A 20,032-nucleotide genomic window follows, 5' to 3' on the forward strand; every position below is an offset into this window, starting at 1 on the left:
CTGGGAGAGGACCGCCCCAACCCCATAGGCTGAGGCGTCCACCTCCACTATGAATGGCTGAGAGGGATCCGGGTGTCGTAGAAAAGGTGCCGAACTGAAGAGTTGTTTTAAGCGTAAAAATGCCTGGTTAGCCTCCGGGTTCCATTTACCCAAGCCTGGTCGATTGCGGGTTAGAGCGATGATAGGCGCCACGACGGAGCTAAAGTTCCGGATGAAACGTCTATAAAAGTTGGCAAAACCTAGAAAACGTTGAATTTGCTTTAAGTTACGAGGGGCTGGCCAGTCATTGATGGCCGCCACCTTAGCAGAGTCCATTTCTACACCAACTGAGGAAATGATGTAACCCAGGAAGTGAATTTTAGAAGCATGGAAAACGCACTTCTCAAGCTTGGCGTAGAGTTTGTTGTTAATGAGTCTAGTCAGGACCTCCTGGACGTGGTGGACATGATCCCTAGGGTTGGCAGAGAAGATGAGGATATCATCCAGGTAAACCAAAACAAAATTCCCCAATAATGTCCCTAAAGATGTCATTCATGAATGACTGGAAGACAGCCGGGGCATTAACAAGACCAAAAGGCATCACCTGATATTCATAATGTCCATGGGTGGTCATAAAGGCCGTCTTCCACTCGTCCCCTTCCCGTATCCTGATTAGGTTGTAAGCCCCCCGTAGATCTAATTTCGAGAAGATGGAGGCTCCCCGTACGGACTCCAAAGCGGCTGGAATTAAAGGCAGGGGGTAACGATGTTTGACCGTAATGGAGTTCAGTCCTCTGTAATCAATACACGGTCGCAAGGAGCCGTCCTTCTTTCCAATAAAGAAAAAGCCCGCACAGGCTGGAGAAGAGGAGGGACGAATGAATCCTGACTCCAAAGCCTCCTTAATATAATCTTGTAAAGCCTGGTTCTCTGCCTGAGTGAGAGGGTAGATCCGTCCTTTGGGTGGAAGGGTTCCCGGAAGCAACTCTATAGCACAGTCACAGGTACGGTGAGGTGGAAGCGAAAGAGCCTTCTGCTTATCAAAGGCCTGTTTCAGATGCCTGTATTGGGGCGGGATGGTAGAGTGCTCCTCTGTAGAGGTTACTGCAGCAGCAACCTTAACCGGCTGACGACAACAGTTGACATGACAGGAGTGGCTCCAGGCAATGAGCTCGTTCTTGTCCCAGGAGATGTGGGGATCGTGCTTCTTGAGCCAAGGAAGACCCAGGATTACCGAGTAGGCAGGCGAGTCCAGGAGAAGGAGTGAGATTTCTTCAACATGAGTTGCACCAACTGATAGAGAGAGAGGGACGGTCTGCCATGTAATCCGTCCAGGTGCAATCGGGGATCCATCCAGAGCTTGAATACAGATTGGGGGTGAGACCGGAGCCAGGGGAATATCCCACTTCTTAGCAAAAGTGACATCTATAAAGTTCCCTGCTGCCCCTGAGTCAACAAAAACCAAAAGGGGAAGTTGTGCGTCAGCCCAAGAAATTTCAGCTGGGAATAAAGGGCCTGATGAGGTTTGAGAAAAAACAGCACTACTGACTCTAACAGTAGGCTGTGGAAGGGTTCGAGAGGGATAAGGGGGTCTCAAGGGACAAGCAGAGAGAAGGTGATCAGGTGCAGAGCAATAGAGACACAGTCCCTCCCGACGGCGCCTTTCCTTTTCTTCCGAGGAAAGGGGTGCATGATGCCGAGTGGGCACTGTGGGGGTAGTACTTTCAGGACGGCCAGGACTGCTTCCATCATGACTCTCTGCTCTCCGCAGCCGAATGCGGGTGTCCAGTTCAACCACCTGAGCGATTGCCGATTCAAGAGAGCGGTTGCGAAGTGGCGAGAGCACCAGGTGGTCCTTTAGATCTTCAGAGAGACCCTTACAAAAAAGGCAAATCAGGGCTTCAGGGTTCCAGTCAGACTCCGTGGCGAGGGCTTGGAAGTCAGCCACATAATCATTCAGAGATCCATCACCCTGACGAAGCGAGGCGAGCCGGAGATGAGTCAGGTCCGGGTTGACTGGAGAAAAACGTGCCTGGAGCTGGTCAGCAAAAAGCTGGAAATCAGCAAACTGAAAGTCTCCCCTAGCAAGCAACACAGCTGCCCAGTCCAGAGCCTTGCCAGTGAGCAAGGAAAGGGCGAAACCGATCTGCTCCCGGGGAGAAAAAAAAAACTCAGGATGCAACTGGAAAGTCAAGGAGCATTGCGCAATAAAACCCCTACAGCCCGCGGTGTTGCCGTCATATCTTTCCGGGAGAACAAACGGTGAGGCTACGGGAGAGGTGGGCGGGGTTACAGGGATTGGAGCAGCGGTCTGTGCTGGAGGCGAAGGGACAGGGGAGGGCGGAAGGCTAGCGACGTGATTGGAGAGAATGTGAAGCGAAGATTGAAGCTGGGTGAGAGCTTGGGAATGGCGATTAAAAAGTGAGCCAAAAGCTTGTGCGTCCGCGGGATCCATCTTTAGGCTCGGTATTCTGTTAGGAATCCCTGGTGAGAAGATACACGGATCCTGTGCAGACGCAGGCACGGGTGATAGATGAGGCAGGCGAACAAACCAGAACGAGAGGCAAGGTCGTAGTCAAAAGGCGAAAGGCAAGTCGTAATCCAGGAAGTACACCGGTAGCAGACAGTCCGAGTCGAGAGGCGAGGTGCAAAGTCGAAAAGGCAGAAGGGGAATCCAAAAACCAGGATAAACGAGGTACGGGGGAAAAACGCCAGGTAGAGCTCTCAAGGAGTAGACTCAATACCGAGCAGAGGGAAGCAGGTGCAGATGGTTTAAATAGCAGTGCGCAGATGGTTTAACTCGTGCGGCGGCGTTTGTTAATAATCACCCGCTGCTGGGTCTGATTAGCTCGCTTACGCTTTGTTCTTGACTGCCTGGTTGTCGTGACACAGAAGGGGTGCTATTTTGTTGACTATAAATCCTCACATGCCATGTTCAGAGGGTCATATTAAAAAAATGGCCTTATACTTCATGATTTTCATAATTTGTTACATTGTGTCTCACACCTTTGTGTCAGAATTCTGAGATGTTTTTTTCTAAACGGGCCATCACAGTACAACAGAAAGAGCAATTAGCTTTTCCCTATGAATTCTCTCATACCATATTCAGAGGGTCATATTTTAAAAATAGTACGGCAACATTTCCTGAAGTTCAGGATTTTGAGAGTCTGTTACACTGTGTCTCACACCTCAGTGGCAGAATTGTGAGACGATTTTATAATCAGGAGGGAGGGTCATAGCAATAAGCAGAAAGTGTCATCACCCTTTTCTCATCCTCCGTTAACCATATATTCTCATATGTCATGTTCTAAATGTCCGATTGTAAACTGCTATAATAACATTTCTTGCAAAATGCAAGATTTTGAGACTTTGAGAATTGACGTTTTGCCTTTGTCTTATTTACTTGTTGTCTAACATGCCAGTTTGTGTTATTGTGAGTTTTGAAAATTGGTTTTCGATTTTCTGAAATATGTTTCATACAAAAATGCAATTTGGATAATCATTACTTACATATTCCCCTTTACTGAGGATATGTGCAGTAATCCACTCGGATTAGTATTTTTAAAAATGACTAAAGAGAGGCATCTACAGGCGAAAGGCAGCATAACATCACAGCAGCAGCACTTAAGGTGGAACAAAAAACGCGAAGAAGAAGCTGGCGAATAAACAGCCAACTTCAGCCTCGTTAATGCAATAGGATTAGGTGAGGTAGAAAAATATTTCTTCCTCTGAATCCTAACATTTTTGTAGGTGTTCTAGGACTTCTCGCTTCAGATAAAGCTGCCAATACATCACTTATTTCTACTCCATCAATATCAGCAGTGTTATCGGTACTGAGCCCTAAGTGTAGGTCCTGTCATAATATAAAAACTTGTATGTATCGACTGCATTCACCTGAAAAAATCTGATAAAATTGAAAAATACATCGGAAACAAATTTGCGTGTTTTTTTCAGATCCAGAAGAGCATCATCATGAGACTCAAAACAGACCTGTTTTTAATTCTTTCCAGGAGAAAAGATTATTCAGATGCAAACATGGGTCCAAAATCAATGTACTCACCTATCGGTGTTGCTTCTTCAAATCCTTCAACTGAACGTCAATATTGAGGGATGATATCATACAAATTTTGGTTTTCTTTTAAAGCAAATTTTATTAAAATATGAGCCTCTATTATAGTTGTCTTGGATGTTTCGCAAGGTATAATAGACCCCCTTGTGCCCTCCGCTAAAATATTATAAAATACAACAATCTTTATATATATATAGAACAGCATTTATGGTTACATGTATATTAAAATTAAGATAAATATACAAAAGTATTAAAATACAAATGTACAGTCCTAACATAATCATGCTGTCCAACTGTCTTTTTTGCTTTTCAAGTTCTCGAACAAATCTGTGTTGTAATTTTAAATATTTTAACTAAGGGTGCAACGAGATTATAAATGAATTCTACCGCCAGCCATTTGAAGGACAAAATCCATGGCTGAACACGATTCCCCTGAATGTTGGCCATGACTGGTCATTCCAAGTGATAATGACTAATGTACTCAATTGTTTACTTGTTGTAGTTCGACACACAAAACAACTGCATTTCCTGCAAATATCAAGTGGGTTAAGGTTTTACTAAGAAATCCAATTAAGTAGAATTAAGTAGAATAAGTAGAATAGAGTAGAATAATGAGAAATAATGAGAAATGGCTCGAACCACTAACCTTTCAATTAACAGCTCCCAGAGACTCACGTGCATCCCTTTTCTCCATTTGCAAGCTTTTGGCAAAAAAAAAGACTTTATTCTTGCCAGCCTGTGATATTTGTTTTGCACTGATAAGCAAGATCTGTGTTTCATCTTTCGTAAGCTGTATGAATTTCATGAAAAGCAAGTTGTTCTACAAAGAAAATGAAAACTTGCATTTAATAAAATCAAGCCACACGTGATCATCCATAGTGATACATTCTTTAAGACAAGACAGGAAGAAAGGCACGACTGGGATTTGAACTCAAGATCTCCTGTTTCATAGGAAAACACATTAACCAAATCAGCCAAAGTGCTGTCAGATTATTAACATCATGTCTGATGTCAGTTTTTGCAGCTGACTATCGCTGGAGGGCAATTCACTGTGAACAAGTCAGCCTGCATAATGAGGGGAAGAGACCGGCCTCTGTGATGCACTATAGTTACACTAACCTTCTGCCCTACTGTTCTCTGCTGCATTCTACCCTGGCAGATAAATATTGGTTTCCATGCGTGTAAGGTTTCTTTTTTTTGTCAAATATTTTCAAGCATATTTTTGCTGTTGAAAATAAGTGGTTTGTGGTTGTGTTGTGTTGAGTGTTGTGTTCCTCTTCCCTTGGTGTCACCCAAAGTGATACATTGTGCTTTGGCAATTCTTCAGGCCATAGTGTTTAGAAAAGCTCAGTTGAATTAGTTTACGTAGATAAAGTATTTATTTTCCTTTTAATCCTTTAAAGCATATTACATTGTCAATACATTGTATTTTTCTTCCTACTAATTGTCATCATTTTTCTTCTCTTGATCTCATAATCAGATATTTCAGAATCTTCCTTAAAAACTAGTAAAAGAGGTGGGACAGATTCATGCACACTAAAAAATATGAAAGGGTAGCAGGACACAGTAACCACCAAACATCTCGTAGATTATGAATGTGCCTAAAATATTTCAGCACTTTAGAGGGTTCTGCCATTTTAGATGTTGTACTGTGCCTGTCTGATTTATCAAATGTGTCATTTAAATCTCCCATCATTTCTATATCAGTCTTGCAGTAAAGATTGCAATTCATCCCAAAATGCCAAGTTTCCCACTGATGATACGTACAAAGAAATTAATGTACATTTCCCTCTAAAATCAACCAATTTAAAATCAAATGCATCCCTCCTCATCTGCAGTTGGAGAGAAAAATGTCAGAATAAATACAGGTTTTAGAAGTCAGGAGCATTGATAGTCCTATTTTAAAATTATGCTAAAATGCTCAATATATTAAAAATAATTAAAACATATTAAAACAAGGTAAAAAGAAATGATACACAGTTATAAAGATCAGGAATTATCAATTTGAAGTTACAATCCACTTACAATATGCCAAAAATGGCAAGAATATGTAAAACAGGTGTATACAATTTTTTAAAAATACAACTAAAAAAATAAAAATAAATACTAAATACTTTTAAAATTCAGGAATGTGATTGGTCAGATGCTCACGATGAGTGTTGTTGGTGTTTCTTGTGACTTAGCGAATTGAAAAAATATTCAATTTAAAAACGGCGAGAGCTCGTATGAAAAACAAAATAGTTCGTAAGTACCTTTGTTTTAACAGCTGCGCCAGAACAAGTGTATTCATATACATCAGAAAAGTACCTGAACTTGACTGGTTTATATTCAGTAATGTGCATTGGGAACGAAAGGGAGACTTACATGGATTTTATTAGGTTTTAGGAATCAGAAAATGTATTTTTATACGTTATTGCCTACGAGCAGAAATAACTTCCTGCTTTCAACGCTTTTATTGTTTCTGCTTGTAACCTCGAACAGAAAAACCCGGTACTGACTCACAGAAACGCCTCGGAGTTTCAGTGTTTCTGTGATTTAAGAGGGATGTATGAAGACAGTAGAGGGGAGTTTTTTTCCCCGCTATAGAGTATGAAGGCGGTGTGACGAGTCAGGAGGGAGGAGACGCGCATTCCGCACGGGGAGCGCAGAGCAATGAGTTTCACCTCCAGCTCGCCGAGTCCTGTCCTATATAACCGCTGAGCCCGGATACACAGAGTCTCCAGCCAGTGTTGGAGAATTATAGGGTTAAAGCCCAGAAGTTGAGAGTAGAGTTTGTGTACGAGTATAAGATTAAGGGAATAGGGTTTGGTGCACAGAGGAGGTTTAGGTTTGGTTTTTGTTTGCTTTTGACATATTTGTAACGGCCATGGCGGCCTGTAGGGTCGGCATGCGCCGTTACTTTTGCGCGCGTTTGGTGTATAAGAGAGGTGAGGGCTCGGCTCACTCGGGTGATATTTCACGGTTGGACTTTTCAAGGAAGGTGTTACAGAAAGAGTTAAAGGTTAAGGCATTAGATGTTAATTGTTTAATTACTTTGCCGAAGGGAATTGGTTTTGACATTAGTTTCAAATCGGCAAAGTTATTGGAAGAATTTTGGAGAAAAATAGAAGAGAAAAAAGATGTGGGTCTGATTAGAATGTTTGAATGGCAGAAGCTGACGGATCTTTCTAATAGGACTGTGATTGTTCGTATGTTTAATGAGATATTGATGATGGAAGATATTGTGACATGGTTGTCTAAGTATTGTTTGGTGAAAGGTGAGCCTCAGAAAGTCTTGGATGATGATGGCATCTGGAACTGTGCATGGAGAGTACCTGTTTCGTTGCATGAAGACAAAAATGGTTATGGTGGATTTAAACACATTCCTTCTTTGATTGGATTAGGTGAAAATAGAGGCCTTGTGTTCTACCAAGGGCAGCCAAAACTGTGCAGGAGGTGTGGGGAGCTGGGTCACTTTGTGGATGCCTGTACAAAGGTGGTGTGTGGTAAGTGCAAGGAAATTGGACATGCATATACTGAATGTACAAGCGTGAGGAAATGCAACCTCTGTGAGTGTGAAGGTCATGTGTTTAAAGACTGTCCAAATTCCTTTGCAAATAGAACAAAACTGGGAAGACCAATGCAAAAACAGGAAGAGTTTGAAGAGGTATTTAGGGCTGGAGCAGTGGTTCTGGATCAGGAACTGGATGTGGTTGACGTTGAAGAAAGTAGTGGAAAAGAGAGCGAGGGTTCAGAATGGAGTGAAGGAGATGAGGCTGAGGTAGAAGAGAATGATAATGATGTGGAAAGTGAGGTGGACTCTGAATTGATTGGTAGCATCTCTCCTGATCGTCTGCCACCCGTGGAGACTGAAAGCGCTCAAATGGAATGTACAGAACAGAGGGTGCAGTCTAAAAGGTCCGCTGAGACATCTGATTTAGAAAGTGATCTAACTCCGAGTGGAAAAGTGAGGGAAGATCATTTTCAGAGTCCTCAGATGGCAGGTTCTCCCATGGGATTAGTTCTCTCCAATCCTACTGATCCAGCTTTAGAACTAGAGACTCAAGGAGGGCAGGTGGAGAACCATCCTATTGATGGTGGAGGAGGAGGCAAGGAGAGCAAATGGAAAAAGAAAAAGGCCTGTATAGTAGGTGTCACAGACTGAATGATTCTAGCCAGAGCTTTTAGTCTTCCCTGTTCTAACTTTAAGTATGGCTCTGAACATTGTGTCCATAAATGTGAGAAGCATTCGGTCCAAGTTAAGGGCAAGGACTATACTATCATTTGTGAGTAAGGTAAATGCTGATATTATGTTGTTACAGGAGTGTGGATTACCTTTTAAAAACAGCTATAAGGATATGGAAGAACTGTGGACATTGGGGCCCATCAATTTGGAGTGGGTCCAATGAGAATAAATCTTATGGTATAGCTGTTTTAATTAAAAATAAGATGGTAGAGGTACGTCAGTACCTTGTAGTGAAACCAGGGAGAGTACTGGTGTTGTATCTGGGTTTCATGAATGTCAAATTTAGAAATTTAAATGTGTATTGTCCGAGTTGCCCACGTGACAGATATGTCCTAATTCAGGAATTGAGAGAATATTTATTGGGATGGGAACCACTGGTTTTAGCTGGGGATTTTAATTGCCTTTTAGAAAGAGAAGGCAGAATGAGAGACAGGTCCAATTTGATAAATCATCAATATTATTACAAATGGTATGTAAAGATTTTAAACTGAAAGATGCCCTCAAACTTCATAGTCAGGGGAGGGCAGGTTTCACATGGCACAAGTCTAATGGGACCCAAGCCTCACGTATAGATTTTGTTTTGATACGTGATTTTACTTGCACAACTGCAGGCTTAACCCCTGTTTTATTCTCTGACCATTGTTTACGGTCATGCACACTTGCTATTCCAACGGTTGTTACTGTGGGGAAGGGTGTGTGAAAGCTGAATATTTCACTTCTGGAGGATGAGGAAGTGAGTAGCAGGTTCAGGGAAAGATATAAGGAATGGCAGTCTTTGTATGACCTGTTTGGTACAAGAGCACAGTGGTGGGAGGAGGTGAAGGAGCGTACAAAAGCATTCTTCATAGAGATGGGGAGGAGAAAACAGGCTAGGATACGAAGGGTTGAAAACGGATTACAAAAGAGATTGAAGAGGTATGTTAAGTTATTAGAAGAGGGGTGGGACTTCAGTGAGGAAATCAAAGAATTAAAGAATGAGCTTTAAAATCTCTCTAGAGAAAAGATAAAAAAAAATCATGTTTCAAAGCAAAGTGAAAGAGCTTGAAGAAGGTGAAAAATGTACAAGATTTCTTTTCAAGAAAAGGGTTGCAGGGAGGGGACTAATGTCAGCATTGAAGGGAAGAGAGGGGGTTTTGCAAACTTGTATGGAAGACATGTTGACTGTAGCTGAGGATTTCTATGGGGAGTTGTTTGGAAAGAAACAAGTGTCTAAGGATTTGTTAGAAAAATGTGTGCAAGTCATTCCAAAGAGTGTAAAAGACGATACCGTTTTTATCAAAAGGCCTTTCTGTAGAAGAGTTAATGGAAAGTTTGAAGACCTTCAAAATGGGTAAAACTCCAGGGTTGGATGGTCTACCCATTGAGTTTTACAGGGCCTTTTGGGATATTTTAGCATTGGATCTCTTAACCATTTTTAAAGAATTTGAGTTTTGGTGCTGCTGGACAGCTTTAAGACAGAAGTTGTGATCTTACTATTCAAAAAGAATGATTGCACAGACCTGGCAAATTGGCGACCGATAACTTTATTGAATTGTGATCTTAAACTGCTTTCCATGTGTTTAACGCTTTGATTAAAATCTGTCCTGAGTGAAGTCATTCATCCAGATCAAGCTTGTGGTGTGGCAGGGAGGAGGATCACGGACAGCCTGATACTGATTAGAGGTACCATAGGTTATGTGAGAGAGAGGAATATTGGATTAACGGTCTTAAACTTGGATTTTGAGAAAGCTTACGATCGTGTCTCTCATGAGTATATGTTTAGAGTACTACAAAAGATGGGGCTTTCAACCAGGTTCCTCACTTGGGTAAGGTTATTATATAAGGGTATAGGAAGTAGAATAATGATTAATGGAAGCATGTCAAATGTGGTTAATGTGAATTGCGGTGTTCGCCAAGGCTGTCCGTTATCCCCACTCCTTTTTTTTTGCTGCATAGAACCACTGGCACAAGCCTTAAGAATGGAGAATGGGATTGAAGGCATTAAAATCCCTGGGAGTGGGGCCCAAGAGGTGAGAACTGTACTATACATGGATGATATAAATGTATTTTGTACAGGTTATAAGGGAGTCAGAAATAGCTTGGAGGCGACAACCCAGTTTTGCGGAGCATCAGTGGCCAAGCTGAATAAAAACAAATGTGTACTGATGCAATATGGAAACTAGAGTGAAGAGGAAAATGTGGGAATTACAATTCGTGGAGATGAAATAAAGATCTTGGGAATAAACTTTGACAGAAATGGGATGGGGAGTAGGAATTGGGAGAGGGTGGTAGGGAAAGCAAGATCGGTCTGTGGAGTTTATGGGGAATTAACAATGGAAGGCAAGGTTTTAGTTGTCAAGACTGTAATTTTACCATTACTGTTGTTTGTCAGTGCTGTTTTTATGCCATCAAGGTCTGTTTTATTGGTTTTGAAGAGGGCTATTTTTTATTTTTTCTGGAGGTCAAAATGGGAGAGAGTAAAGAGGGTGGTTGTAGAAAAAAAAGGTGGAAATGGGTGGAAAAGGCATGCCTGAACTTTCCTAATGTACAAATATGTATCATTACATTTGTCTTTAGCGGTAGGGAACAGGGGGAAAGTATCCTTTGTCTCGCTTTTTGTGTGGTTTTTATTTAAGGACACTGAAAGTTTTAGAGATCCCTTTAACAGCACCTGTTGCTATTAACCTCCCATATTCATATTTTATCATAAAGAAATTTAAGGGAATAGAATTTGGAAAATGAGGCACTGGATGTGTTGACAAGTGCAAGATGGTTGGAACTTGTTGTGCAGGGTAGAGGTGCAGTATGTCAAATTCGTGGCCTCGTGGCTGGGGATCCCAGCCATGTTTGGAAAAGGGTTGGCCACACGGTTTTGTTGAACAGACACAGAGACATGTGCTGGTTGATTGCACATGAAGTTTTACCAACAAGGGCTGTGATGTATTCGAGAGGCATGGGGAAGACATCAAGGTGTCCAGTGGAAGGATGCGGACAAGAAGAATCCATCCGGCACGTCCTGTGGGACTGTGGCATCGCAGAAGAGGTGTGGACATTGGCTAACAGCTGGATAAGGTGCTTTCTGGCTTGCGGTATAAGTGACCCCCAGGTAGTGCTCTATGGATATGGACTTGAGAAGCTATCGAAATCGGAAGAAAGCAAAGCCTGGCAGGTCATCTGTTGCCTAAGGGAAGCTTTATGGAAGACTAGATCTACATTGGTATGTAGAATGAAAAAAACTCTGCCTCCGTCAGTGATACAGAAGGCTGTGTCTTATTTGAGAGACTACATTTTGATCCACCGGAGAAGATTTGGGGAGAAAGAGACTGAGAGGGTCTGGAAGTTGACATTATGGCCCAAGCATGTTGCAATCAAATGGCGATGGATCACAAGTCATGTTTCAGCAGGTCATGTTGGAAACTTTTTTTTGTGATGCCTCTTACCTTGCACAAAAACTGTCTAGTGTTTGTATTCTTTGCTTTTGTATCTTATTTAATTTTATGTAGAACTTAATAGTGTAAATTGGTATTGCTTGTGTATGAATAAAAACCTTAAAATTTAATTTCCTTTTGAGCAGAAGCTGGGTTTTCTTCCTCTAGTTAAAGTTATTGGAGTTGTGGTTACTGTGCTAGACCGTCGGGAATAGCGCTATTATTTTATTTTTTTGTCAAGCAGTCTGCTGTATACTGTATGTGAAATAAAGATAAGAGTGCTTTCTTGATACTTCACAAGAGTATACATAATTCACGAGCTGTATTTAAAAAAAATGAACTGGAAGAAAACCAATAGGGCTGGAGTTTATAGACTGTGATGCAAATACAAGAGTAGGAGAGGAGGGGACTAGTTCAGGAGCACAACCGTCCCTCTCCTGCCCATTCTCCCACCAGGGTCTGTTGTACCCCAATGTGAAATTCAGTATTTTGGAGTTTAGCTTCTGATCACTCAGCTGAGAAGCCCTGGAATTATGGGGAAAATACAGAAGATCCCAACCAGACTAGAGGGACAGTTTTTATTCCCAAGGAATGCCTTGGTTTACAACAGCAGGTAACATTCTGCTGCTCCAGGCTTGTTCCACTGGGAACAAGTGCGGTCAGGAGCTCATGAACAGTAACTGGGTGTGGTTTCCACAAGGGGGGCTGGAGGAAGTTAGATGTAAAATGTCCAGTCTTGTCAAGGACAATAAAACTCATTAGATCTGATTGACCAGTTAAAATGAATTGTTCTGCTTTCTGCACAGAAGCCAGTGGTCTCTTCTCAATGTGTGGGTGAGTCTGTCAGTGACACAACAGCTAGGCAGAACTGCCATTCTTGTGTGATCTATTTCATCTCTCCTAGACTGCTCTGTCAATGACAGTGAGAGGTTTATCTTGTCTCTTGTTCGGCCAGAATGTGACAAATAGTGACCCCAATGGAGGAAACTTGAGCTTTTGTAGGTAATTACTCCACTTGACAATGTTACAGGTGTTTGGAGGGGGGGACCCCCAGTGATCCCACAGTCTCACATAGACAATGGCCAGTCTACACAAACCTCCAGTCAACACAGCCCTGACCCCTGTTATGTCACCCAGGTCTTCACTGTGGGACAATGATAATTTAGGAAAAATTGTAAGGAATGTATTCCAAAGCAGTCAATGGAAGTATGGAATTAAAATAGTCACGTCTTGATAAATAGAGTACTGTATATTATCTATTTATTACACCTTTACAGTGTGACAAAAATGAATTTCAAGTCCATTATGAGCACACGCAGCATATTAAAGATGGGTCTCTGCACTGTAAAGGGATCTCAGTTCACTTATAAAAACTTTAGCTAATAAACCTGAAATGTCATTTTTTTTTACTGCTTGTTCTTTAAGGTTATAACTCATTGACATTATGTAGATTAAAATAAGACTATTCACAAAGAAAAAGCATTTATCACAATTGTATCATGCCAAATAAACTCTAGTATTCAAGAGTATTTAAGAAAAGGAAACAAAACCATCTTTTGAGGATGCCAGATAGAAATGTAAACACACACTCACACGTGGGGCCAATTTTACCAGAAATCAATTAACCCACCAATGATCTTGGACTGATGTCTGAAAACCAGAGCAAACAGTACAATATAAAGGTAATACAGCTATTAGTAGAACAGATCTAGCTTCTCAACATAATACTTATGTCTGAACTTCATTGAATGGTGACACTTCAATCTTTTATAGTCAATATTTTTCACAAAATCAACAGCTGAGAACAGACCGTCAGATACCTTTATCCAGTGGTTTTCAGAGCAGAGACATCCGTGTGGGCAAGAGTTCTTTCCCTGTGGTCCGCCACACTTCAGCTACCCGCGTTCTAAATGTGTGGTGTGTACTCCTGGGAGCGTGGCCTGTATTGAATATTGGGCACGTTGTACAAATGAATAATGTGAGCATATTAATATGATTTGTAGTTCAGGTGGGTAGCTGCGTCAGCATGCGTAGGCTGCAAAGGAACATGTAATAGGTTTATTCCATGCTGAAAAAAAAGAAGAAAGAGAACACAACGTTTTGGCCATGGAGCCTTCTTCAGGTTTGGGCACACCTGAAGAAGGCTCCACGGCAGAAACGTTGTGTTCTCTTCTTTTTTTCAGCATGGAATAAACCTATTACTTGTTCCTTAATATGATTTGTGTTGAAACCAAACATTGAACCACTGTTAAAACTTGAATTCAACCTCCATTGTCCACTCTGCTGACCACCCATCTTCTGGCTTCTAGATGCACGTTAATGGATATTTCTTGTCATCTTTTTTTTCCCCCATATGCTCTTCTCTGCATCATTAAGTACTTCTGGGTCATCTCATGTACCTCGTGGCATCCTGGCTGGTGGTGAATGGCAGGCGGCTGCTATAAAAATAACATGCCTACCAATATGATTATGTTGAAGACAAAACCAGAGCAAAACAACTTTTGTACTTTACAATTTATCACAAGCTTGTCATATTTACAGTCATCAACTGATTTAGGCTGCTGTTCCTGTGAAAAATGTCCTTTGTTTAAGAAAGATTCAATTTAAAATCTTTAGGTTTTAAATATAAACCACTGGCAATATGGTAATCACTTTTACAACTTTTAAGAAGTTGCAAGATAGCTCTACAACTATGTTGTCCTTAACCTATTCAGAAACTACCACTAATATTGTAAGAAATTGTTCTCTAGACTCTAGATCTTGTGGGCTCTGTTCTCGATTAATTGGAAAAGTGTCATTCATGAAGTCCAGTACTCTGTCGATCTCTCTTACCAAGAGATTACCCATCTAACGCTACGGGAAACTCCAGTGCCTGGTCTGGGAATGCTGTGCTATTCAGATTCTGTCAATAAATTTCAAGAATGGTTCACCTTTTTGTTTACACTGTGGCATTTCTTTGCGGTAACAACTGAGTGTCTGGAAAAAATTCTGGACAAGAGACTCAGGAAGATAATCAGGATCCACAACTCACAATTTGGATTCTCAGCGGGGAAAAGCACAACAGATGCCATTTTTGTGATGAGACAGTTACAGGAGAAGACACTAGAGAAAGGGAAAAAGCTGTATGTGGCCTTTCTGGACTTGGAGAAGGCATATGACCGTGTGCCCAGAGAGGTGGTGTATTGGTGCTTGAGGAAGAAAGGAGTACCAGAAAGCATGGTGAAGTTAGTTCAAGCAACCTATAGAGATACAACTACAAAGATGATAACACAACAGGGAGAGACAAAAGAGTTTGAAATCACAGTTGGAGTACACCAAGGATCAGCACTAAGTCCTTTCCTTTTCATAAACATTATTGACACACTGACAGAGGAGGTAAGAACAGAAGTGCCTTGGGAACTCATCTTTGCTGATGATGTGGCACTGATGGCAGACTCAGAAGTAGAACTACAGGAGAAAGTGTTCAAATGGCAGAGGAGTCTGGAAAAGGGTGGACTGAAAATGAATGCAGAAAAATCTGAAATAATGGTAATGGAGAGAAGAGGAGATACTATGACCAATGTTGAGGAGACAAATGGAGGAAAACTGAAACAAGTTGATGACTTTAAATACCTTGGATCAAAACTGGTAAAGGGAGGAGAAACACTGGAGGCAGTAAAACAAAGAGTGAAAGCTGGATGGAACAAGTGGAGAGAAATAACTGGAATAATCTGTGACAGGAAAATTCCCAGAAAGTTAAAGTGCAAAATGTACAAGACTGTGATTAGACCTGTATTACTATATGGAGCTGAATGCTTGGCAGTTGGAAAGAGGGAAGAGAACTTGATGAGAAGAACTGAAATGAGGATGTTGAGATGGATTCTGCAGATTTCAATGAAGGATAAGATCAGAAATGAAGAAATCCGTAGACGATGTAGGGTGGTGGATGTGGTTGAGAAGATGCGAGAAGCGAGGTTACGGTGGTATGGACATATCATGAGGAGGGACGTTGAGGAAGTAACAAAGAGGGTAATGGAATTTGAGGTGGAAGGTAACAGAGGAAGAGGCAGGCCTAGAAAGAGATGGATAGATTGTGTGAGAAAAGATATGGAGGTATGTGAAGTGAGTGAGGAAGATGTGCTCGACAGAGACAAATGGAGAAGAGCAACCAAAGCAGCTGACCCCAGGACAGTCTGGGACTAAGGCTGTGAAAAAGAAGAAGAAGAAGAAGAACAATTGAGTGGGATAGTTATCTGCCTTCTATACTCTTCTGAAAATCATGTATCTTTTGGGCAGTCCCATATCCCTTCTTTATATCCTTGCTGATGAGAATGAGAAATGCTATTTTCAAGACATTAACATGAATATCATTTTTACATTAATTCCAAGGTACAAGAAAATGAATATCTTCAAAATATGCACTTTAATATACTTACTAAGTTTCTTTTTTGGAAATGGTCAGTGAACCAACCACTCCAGAGCTTGTCCTTTTCCTTGAAATTATTTCCTGGAAAAGCTTTAATCAAAGAGGAGCTCTTCTCCCTCAACAATGTTCCTTTTTGTCAGAGACAGAATTATGACAGGCTGTTCATTGATTATGAATGACTCTCTTACAGCCCTTGTCTTTTCTCTTTATCCATCTTCAGATTGCCTCCTTATCAGGGAGGCAGGCACAGTGTTCTTCATGAGCATCAATTCACGGTTTTTGTGCACATTCATCTGAAAATAAGACATCTCATCTCTCCTTCTGTCATCTTTGCCATTAGGGCTTCAGCAGTTGTCTTTGTGACCTCGTCATGCTAATCACACACCACCTCTCCCTTCTGGAAACGCCTGGAAGTCACAACCTTCTTCCCCTTCACAGGATTGTCAGTGATGCACAGGCCTCTCTTGGTTTGACGCTTTACCATCTTTTTAATTTGCTTGTCATTTAGTGGCAGTCCTGTGTTGGGCTTCCACTTCTCAAGCACTTCAGACACTGTTGATGCATTGGCTGACCAGCCTATCTTTTGAACATAGCAGGTTACCTGGCGTTCTTTGGTAACCTGATAATATGATGGTCTGGAAGGAAAACCACAATATAAATCCTCAGAATATATTCCAAACATAGTGTTTGTTGTTTAAAATAATTGATTTGTAAACTAACCATTAATGGTCTGCAGTCTCACGTCCTCTGTTCTGATCTCGACCTGTCATAACAGTGTTGCCTGTGACTTCCAGTCAGTCTTAGATGCTCCTTCTTTTTTGGAAGCTGCCCGTCTAACGATGCTGGAAATGCCTGTATCAGCTGCTGGAAGCCTATAGCATCATCTGTCTTCGGACGTGTGAATCATGCAGCTGCTGTAGTGGATCTTGGCCTTGATCCAATGTTATAAAAATTTTAAATAAAATATCACAGGTCTCTGTAAGACAATGTCAAAAAATAACTGAAGAGGTGTACTGTATTCAAACTTACTCCACAGCAGGTGTGCATTCTTGTCCAGAGTCGGATGATTGATTGCTTGACCTGACATTCAAAAAAAATAAATGAATGATCGTTTGTTTGTGAGATACTTATTTTAAGATTGCGATGATGCTTACTAAACTCCTTCTCCTGCAAAGCCTTCAATTACTTTGATTGCTGAACAGATGTTGGCATGAGTCAGTATTCTATAATGTTTCTCTGCAGGCACATTGGAAAGGGATAAGTAATCTGCCACAAATGCTCTTCTGTGCATCGGTTACATTTTTTGCTGCTATCTCAATTGCCCTCCTGGCTGGTAATGAATGGCAGGTTGCATCTACAAAACAAACAAGCAAGCATGTGTGAATGTTTCCAGCCCACAGAAATTAAAGTAATATTATTATGCTTACTTTTCATGCAGTCTTCTCAAATAGTTGGAAGGACTGTGAATTGTCTCTCCCGCAGATTAACTGAAAAACTTCTGTCTCCTTTCACAGCTGCTGACTTGGGCATTACAGCGTAGTTTAGTGAAGTAAAGGTGAAACATCTGATAAAACACAAATAAAATGCAATTAAGGTGCATTCCAGATTTTCTTAAATACTGTACATGTTGGGGAACTATGCAGGTGGAGGTCTTTTGTTCTGTATTAACATGGATTTTAATTGGCTTTTATGGACATTGGCCGTGGTGTGAGGTTGCAAGTTCTGTGATGGACTGGTGTCACATTATGGGCGATACTGTGCTTTGCGCCCACTGCTTTCCAGGATGGTTCCAGTTCCACTACAACCCTGAATCAGGTGGAGGCGTATATTAATGTTCCTCGTCACTCAATGCAAAGGAAGTCAGCTGCTTTGATGAGGTATTGTGCTGGTTAACAGCAGTTATTACCATTTTTTTGCCCACTTGTTGAAACAACACTTTCTTTGCATCCATTCCTCAACCTGTAATACCAAGAAAATAAAAACTCTGGTTCTGGACTCTGCATCTGCTTATATCTGTGGGAGAAAGTAATGCTATCAACATCTTTTTTTTGTATTCTGGTAATCTCTTGGCGACATTCTTACTGTTTTTCTTCTGAATATCCTTTAGGATACTTTTGAAGTTGATGATGAGGTTAGCCAAGCTGGGATCATCTACTTTTACATTGATTGCATCCAGGATGTAGCACAGAAAACGGTTTATGTTTTGATATAATTAGTAATGGTTTGGTGAGACAGTCCAGTGGTCTTCATTTGGTTACAATAATTGTGTTTTGGTTATGCCCTTTACAAAGTTTAAGGAATATTCAGATCGATCCATAAAGAAACGGGGATCTGGAAACATTTTCTACCTGAAAAATTTAAAGTCATAATGTTTATGGCTGACATTTCACATGGGTGAATTTTAAGCTAAGGGGTAAAAACATGTGCTATGGAAATACCACTGATCAATTGTAAATGCCTTTAAAAAACAAATACCTCCTGAGCGCAATCTGCCACTCGCAGATCCTTAGTAAGGTCCTATTTAAACGCAGCCAGGAGAGGAGCATCCAGGAAGTGCTCTCTATCCAGTCCAGCCTGGGCCACTGTCTTCCTGAGAGCCTGCTGATGACTTTTAACTACTGGGGGCCAGTAGGAATATAAGATACACATTTAAACATTATATACCTGTAAGACAAACTAGATTAGAAGTATGCTGGACAGCAGCCTCTTACTCAGGGCATCTGGAACACGGGTTTATTATTTTAACATACCTTTACATAATGGTAAATTTAAAAAAGAAACAGAAGAACCCTTATAAATTATAAATATCTCACCTTGATGATTTGTCTTCAGGATTCCACATAAAACAGCCCATAAAACAGTCCTGACTCTGCCAGTCTCACATCCTCACCAGACATGAGCTCTATGCTATTGCAATCCCAGTCCTTCGCATGAGACGTAAAAACGAGGTCCTGACTCTCTGTGGTCATTTAGAATCCCAGGGTGCTTCTCGAAAAGAGTATTGGTGTAACCCCGGTGTCCTGGCCAAATTTCCAATTGGCCCTTACCAATCATGGTCTCCTAATAATCCCCATCTATGAATTGGCTCTGCTCTCCTCCCCACTGATAGCTGATGTGTGGTGAGCGTTCTGGCGCACTATGGCTGTCGTCGCATCATCCAGGTGGATGCTGCACATTGGTGGTGGAGGGGAGTCCCCATTACCTGTAAAGCGCTTTGAGTGGAGTGTCCAGAAAAGTGCTATATAAGTGTAAGCAATTATTATTAATTAATCCCCAACTTGCCCATTCCTCAGGTGATTCAACAAGTCCTTCCTGGCATGGAGTGAGACCTCGCTGATCTCCTCTGCTGAGGCTCATTTCATACACATCATCTTTAGGAGAAGAGGAAACTGGTCAAATGTCTTCAGGCAGGTCTTGCACACCAGAAGAATCCTCATGGGTCTCTTTTGAAAATAAATAACTTTTGTGTAAAGAAACAAGTCAAGACTGTTCCAGTTTCTTAACTGAGCCTTAATTTTCTCTCCAATAGCTTCACTGTATTGTTTATTGTATTTTTGTTATCAGAATTATACCTTGATCTAAAATAATGACTTTATAAAACAACTTAACTTGGTCTTGGTTGCAGTCTTTCCAGTAGAAGCCATTGTAGACTTTAAGAACTACTGTGATAATTGGTCTGCCTGAGTGTCCTTCCCTAACCCAGTACTGATAGCTTGGGTAAGGTCCAAAGGTGTCCTTCTGTAATTTCCTCCCATGATGTTTCTTTGATCAGTTGGAAGCAAGCGTGAAAGCTTTCTCCCAGCGGGGAAGCTCAAGATCCTCTAGTTGTCATTACAGATTTTCCTCGTAGTGCTCTTCGAGGATCTGCAGTGTGGTGTGAAGCCAATTTTTGGCATTGCTTACCAGCTTCAAATATGTGAGTTTGGCTGGCTTGGGAGGTTTTATGA

General features: G+C 41.3%; 1 long non-coding RNA gene across 1 annotated transcript; it reads right to left on the reverse strand.

Moving 5' to 3' along the window:
* Window positions 1-16,108: 16,108 nt before the first annotated feature.
* Window positions 16,109-17,644, reverse strand: LOC148665687 (uncharacterized). The gene is made up of 3 exons (XR_015936910.1): window positions 17,115-17,644; window positions 16,806-17,016; window positions 16,109-16,720 (listed from the first exon to the last, which is right to left on the reverse strand). It is a non-coding gene; the product is annotated as an uncharacterized LOC148665687 (long non-coding RNA).
* Window positions 17,645-20,032: the final 2,388 nt, after the last annotated feature.

Source organism: Lepisosteus platostomus, chromosome 5 (assembly GCF_059453375.1).
Source record: "Lepisosteus platostomus isolate fLepPlt1 chromosome 5, fLepPlt1.hap1, whole genome shotgun sequence".
Classification (NCBI taxonomy): Eukaryota; Metazoa; Chordata; class Actinopteri; order Semionotiformes; family Lepisosteidae; genus Lepisosteus; species Lepisosteus platostomus.